This window comes from Ovis canadensis, chromosome 15 (assembly GCF_042477335.2).
Source record: "Ovis canadensis isolate MfBH-ARS-UI-01 breed Bighorn chromosome 15, ARS-UI_OviCan_v2, whole genome shotgun sequence".
NCBI lineage: Eukaryota > Metazoa > Chordata > Mammalia > Artiodactyla > Bovidae > Ovis > Ovis canadensis.
This window is the reverse complement of record NC_091259.1, coordinates 88,981,829-88,987,828: the sequence shown is the minus strand read 5'-3', so window position 1 is coordinate 88,987,828 and position 6,000 is coordinate 88,981,829. Positions and strand designations below refer to the sequence as shown.

The 6,000-nt window shown below is 45.3% G+C and overlaps 1 non-coding gene and 1 pseudogene across 1 annotated transcript; both read left to right on the top strand.

Moving 5' to 3' along the window:
* Positions 1-877: 877 nt before the first annotated feature.
* Positions 878-949, top strand: TRNAS-GGA (transfer RNA serine (anticodon GGA)). The gene has a single exon. It is a non-coding gene; the product is annotated as a tRNA-Ser (tRNA).
* A 2,020-nt stretch (positions 950-2,969) lies between these two features.
* On the top strand, positions 2,970-3,936 carry LOC138420253 (olfactory receptor 5B12-like; annotated as a pseudogene).
* The last annotated feature ends 2,064 nt before the right edge of the window (positions 3,937-6,000 follow it).

The window sequence follows — 6,000 nt, the reverse complement described above, 5'->3', positions numbered from 1 at the left end:
GAAATACAGTTGATTTTCAGGGCTGCGTTAGTTTAAGGTGTACAGCAAAGTGATTCCATTTTACATATAATACAGGTGTGTATGCTTTTTCAGATTCTTTCACATTATAGGTATTAAAAGATACGGAATATATTTCCCTGTGGTATACAGTAGGTCCCTGATGCTTATCTGTTTTATGTATAGAGCATGTGTCTGTTAATCCCAAGCTGTTAATTTATCACCCCTTTCCCTTTTGGTAACCAGAAGTTCATCTTCTTTGTCTGTGAGTCTGTTCCTGTTTTGTAAACAAGTTCATTTCTGTCATTTTTCTAAGATTCCACATATAAATGCTATTGTATCATATTGATCTTTCTCTGACTTACTTCACTTGGTAATGGTGATCTCTACCCACCCATGCTGCTGCAGATGGTGTTATTTCATCCTCCTTGGGGCTGAGTAATATTCCATTGTACGTGTGTACTGCGTTCCCTTTCATCACTGATCAGTCCACGGACACTTGGGGCTGGTTTAAGCGGTGCTGCTGTGAACACTGAGGCGCATGCGTCCTTGCAAGCGAGCGGGTTTTCCTCCTTTGGCTGTACACCCAGGAGTGGGACTGCACGCCCATGTGGTGACTCTATTTTTAGTTTTCTGAGGAACCCCCAGAGTGGCCCAACGTACAGCCCCACCAACACTGAAGGAGGGATGCCTGGAAAAAGCATATTCTTGTTATATTTGATCTAATAGTCACTTTAGACTCTTCTAAATAGTTGTATTATCTATAATCTGACACATTTTTTCTCTTTTAGGTCTCAATCCTAGTTTGCATGTCTACCAATTACTTTCGTACGTCACTCTTAATTGAGATTTGATTTAGTAATACTTATATACCCAGGTTTCCCTGGTGGCTCAGAGGTTAAAGCGTCTGCCTGGAATGCAGGAGACCCGGGTTCGATCCCTGGGTCGGGAAGATCCCCTGGAGAACAGAATGGCACCCCACTCCAGTACTCTTGCCTGGAGAATCCCATGGAGGGAGGAGCCTGGTAGGCTACAGTCCATGGGGTCACAAAGAGTCGGACACGACTGAGCGACTTCACTTCACTTCATATACTTATAAGTGTCTATTTATACAGTGGTGTTTGCCAGTTCATCCCTTATCTGTGATGCTTCTTCTGCCTGCCAGTAATAGTAGCAGTGACATCTTAAACTTTTGGAGCACTTGCTATGCAATGAACATTGTTTTAAATGTTCTACATGATCTAAGTTATCCTACTCATCTACCTTAAAAGTTGAAAACTGAATTTCCCACTTGGAAGATGAAGAAACTGAAATATAGGAAGATTAATGAACTTGACCTACTGTTTCGAGAAGGATGCTTAGTATTACAGATTTTAGATCATGCTGCCTGGATTCCAATCCCAGTTCTACCATCGAATATGCTACTTGAGCAAGTAATTTACCCCTTTAAATTTTGGTTCCATTTGAAGCAAAATGGAGGTGATAATAGTACCTGCCTAACAGAATTGCAATGGCACCCCACCCTAGTACTCTTGCCTGGAGAATCCAATGGGCAGAGGAGCCTGGTGGGCTGCAGTCCATGGGGTCGGGAAGAGTCGGACACGACTGAGCAATTTCACTTTTACTTTTCACTTTCATGCATTGGAGAAGGAAATGGCAACCCACTCCAGTATTCTTGCCTGGAGAATCCCAGGGATGGAGGAGCCTGGTGGGCTGCCGTCTATGGGGTTGCATAGAGTTGGACACGACTGAAGTGACTTAGTAGCAGCAGCAGCAACAGAATTGCTAACTGAAGTAAATGAGTTAATACATGTGACCAGCTTATAACAGTTTCCTGACCCAAAGTAAATGTTATGTGTTTGCTATTTTAATAACTAATATATTATTATTATTTCTTTAGTTTCCAAGCCACAACTGAGGAGTCCTGATCTCCAGAAATGCTTCCTGAGTCCTTGTGTTGGGCAAACCAAACATCCTTTCTAATTCCAAAGGCCACGGGTGTCCCTCCACTTCAGAAATACATTATGACTAATGTTTCTTTTGGATGTAGGTCTCTCCCACTAAGGAATCCTTAAAGACAAGGGCTATATCATGCCCTCCCCTGAATATTTAATAATAGTCAATCCAAGAGGAATGAATGGGACCTAGTATCCCAGAGTCAGAAGTGTCTCTTGGCTCAAGACAGTCTCTCATACTGTAACTACAGCAGCTACAATAAGCTATCCGCGGAGTTACCACTGGAGGTGAGAGCAACCAGATATACTACCTGAAATGGCAGGAGGTCTGTGGTCTGGTTGACGGTACAGAGTTTCTAGGTGAGGACAAAGCTAATCCTTCCATCTCCCCTATTCTCTTCACCCATAAATAAGGCAAAGGTGTAGATGACAGCGGAGGACAGAAACTGAGGGCCACTCAGCTGAGGGCCCCATGAACTAGAAGGAAAAAGAAGGTTGGAATCACTGTACATCTCCAGTGAGGTGAATGAGGGTTCCCTCAGAGACGGAGGAGGCGAATGAGGAGGGCTTGTCAGTGTTATACACCAATGACTGACAAAATGTTTCCTGTATCTTACTTTCTGTTGATTTAAGCCTTTGATGTATACCTTAGGCAAGTGTGCTTGTAAGAGATGGAAATAAAAAGAGTCCTACATGGTTTAAAAGAAGGGGGTATAACAACAGCAAGCAAGCAAGCTGAAATGTGACCCAGAGTCATAACGTGATCCGCTCTTCGCAGCCACAGTCAGTAAGGGCATTCTAGCATTTTCCATACCACTTCTAGATGAACAGTCTCACTCAACCCACCACTACCCATCTGGTTCAGCTTCTCACCCATGAGCTCGTTCCCTCCATAAGAAGCTCACACATGAACTAGAGACCCCATTTACAGTTTACTTCCCATGAAGATGACCAAACAGCATCATCTTGGATTTGCTTAGCTTGTCATAGATGCCACTCACGTTGACTCCCCAGCTGATGGAGAACCTTTCAGAGGTGACTGAATTCCTTCTTGTGGGGTTAACAGATGCTCTAGAGATGCAGGTCCCCGTTTACAACCTTCACTCTCATCTACCTCACTACTCTGGTTGGGAACCTCGGGATGATCGTGTTGGTTCTGCTGGACTCTCGACTTCGCACGCCCATGGACTTTCTCCTCGGTAACCTCTCCCTAGTGGACTGTGTTTACGCCTCCTCTGTTACTCCTAAAGTAATGGCAGGGATTCTCACAGGAGATAAGATTATATCCTACGATGCATGTGCTACCCAGATGTTCTTCTTTGCAGCCTTTGCCACTGTTGAAAGTTTTCTCCTGGCCTCGATGGCCTTTGACCGCCAGGCGGCCATGTGCAAACCCCCGCATTACACCACCACCGTGGCGAGAGCCGTGTGCGCCTTGCTGGCCACCAGCTGCTATGTCTGTGGACTCTTGCAATCTTCCGTCCACGTTGCCCTCACTTTCCCCTTCTCCTTCTGCCGTTCCAGTGTGGTGAATCGCTTTTTCTGTGACATTCCCCCACGGCTGGCTCTCTCTTGCTCTGATATCTACACAAATGAGATTGTGCTCTTCACACTGGCAGCGTGCGACACCTTCTTCGCTCTTCTGGTTATCCTGGGCTCCTACCTCTTCATTTTTATTGCTATCCTGAGGATGCGCTCTTCTCAAGGACGCCAGGAGGCCTTCTCTACCTGCGCTCCCCACCTCACCGCTGTCGCCATCTTCCACGGGACCGGCATCTTCGTGTGCTTACAGCCCAGCTCCAGCCACTCCCTGGGCTCAGACGAAGTGGCGTCCGTGTTCTACGCCACGGTCATCCCCATGCTGAACCCACTGGCCTACGGCCTGAGGATCAAGGAGGTCAAGAGTGCCTTTAAAAGGGTGGTTGGAAAAGCAGGCTTCGCTAGGCTTAGCTTACTAATTGGAAATCGCATGCAAACCATGTGAATCTTCTATTGGACTTCAATGGCCAAGAATGTTGTTTGAAGGTTAATTCTTTCTTGTCTTTTATTTCTTTGAGCTGTTCCTTCCCAGACAAAACTGATTCTATTCACTCTTCATGACTGTAACTGGGTGGAAGAAGTTCCGGATGTCCCCCGCCAGAAATATAACATTGCTTCTCTCTTAAGATAAAGATTATAATCCTTGATACTATAGGATCCCACATTACATCAGTCTGTTGGTTTAAGGTGCTTTGCAGGTAAATCTCATAGGTGTTTGACAGTAGAGTCCCATTTTCATTTTCTAAAATTAAGAGAACCCTAAGAATCTTCCACACAGCCCAGGGGCATGTTTCTTAGACATTTATACTCCTAAGAGTTACCTTGAAAGACTACCGAAATAATAGAATTAAGGGATCTAGTCCAGATAATATAACTTAGCATATTTCTGGTAGAGCTCAGAAATCTTTAGAATTATGCCCTGCTCCCATGGGCGAAGGAGCCTGGTGGGCTGCAGTCCATGGGGTCGCTAAGAGTCGGACATGACTGAGGGACTTTACTTTCATTTTTCACTTTCGTGCATTGGAAAAGGAAATGGCAACCTGCTCCAGTGTTTTTCCCTGGAGAATCCCAGGGATGCGGGAGCCTGGCGGGCTGCCGTCTATGGGGTTGCACAGAGTCAGACACGACTGAAGCGACTTAGCAGCAGCAGCAGCATCCACATATACATAGATCCTGAACTTAGTGAGAAGGCCAGTTGTAAATCTGGATAATGAGGGATAGTATATAAGCTAGATCTATTTTATCCTTGAATCTCAGAGAGAAAAACATGCTTCAAAAGGCTGAAATATATCCATACCTATTCCTTACCTGAGTTCTAATAGATAAAATTCATGTAAGAGTCTGGCTAGGGAGAACTGCCTGCATTATTAACAAACTTCCCCTGTATTTCAGATGAGGTTGGGGTGCAGATCACACTTTGAAAACTGTTTCCCTGGAACAGTGGTTCAAAAGCATCATTACCAAGCCAGCAGCATCAGCATGACCTGGAATTTTTTAGAAATGCCAATTACAGGAACCCTCATCCCAGACCCACAGAACTGAAACTCCAGGAGTACAACCAAGCTATCTGTGTTTTTTAACAAGCCCTCCTGGTGATTCTGAAGCAGGCTTAGGTTTGAAAACCAATGCATTCAAGCAACCAAGAAACATTTAGCCTACAGCTGCAGTCCATGCAGTCTCTAATAAGAGTCGGACATGACTGAGCGACTTCATTTTCACTTTTCACTTTCATGCATTGGAGAAGGAAATGGCAACCCACTCCAGTGTTCTTGGCTGGAGAATCCCAGGGAGGGCGGAGCCTGGTGGGCTGCCGTCTATGGGGTCGCACAGAGTCAGACACGACTGAAGCGACTTAGCAGCAGCTGCAGCAGTGGTTCTCAAATTCAGCTGCACATTACAATAACCTGGGGGGGATTTTTTTAAGTACTATTGGCTGGATCCCACTTCCAGAGAGTATGATATAATAATATGATTTAGCAAAATTTGATCTGGGATAAGACCTGCACACCAGGAGATTGTAAGATGCAGTCACTTCCCTGGAGCCTGATATATAGAAAAGATTAGGACCAGAAAAGAGGTACTATTCATTTAGAATCTAGTGCCTTTCCAAGTATTGCGTATGCTATCTCATTAAGGTCTCACACTAACTCTGAGAGAGTTGACCAGGTAGGAGGAGGAATGGCGTCTCAGATACGGGTGTGTGGGTAATAGGTACTCAGTTGCTCAGTCGTGTCTGACTCTGCAATGCCATGGACTGCAGCCCCTCAGGCTCCTCTGTCCATTGGATTCTGCAGGCAAGAATACTGGAGTGGGTTGCCATTTCCTCCCCCAAAGGATCTTCCCGACCCAGAGACTGAACCGGCATCTCTGGCATCTCCTGCATTGGAGGCAGATTTTTACCACTCAGCCACCTGGGAGGATGTGGGTAGATGGAGGCAAAGTGAGAATTTTAAGTCTGTGGAATCCCAAAGCAAATCCTTTCCACCTTAGTTCAGCTAACAATTGTTTG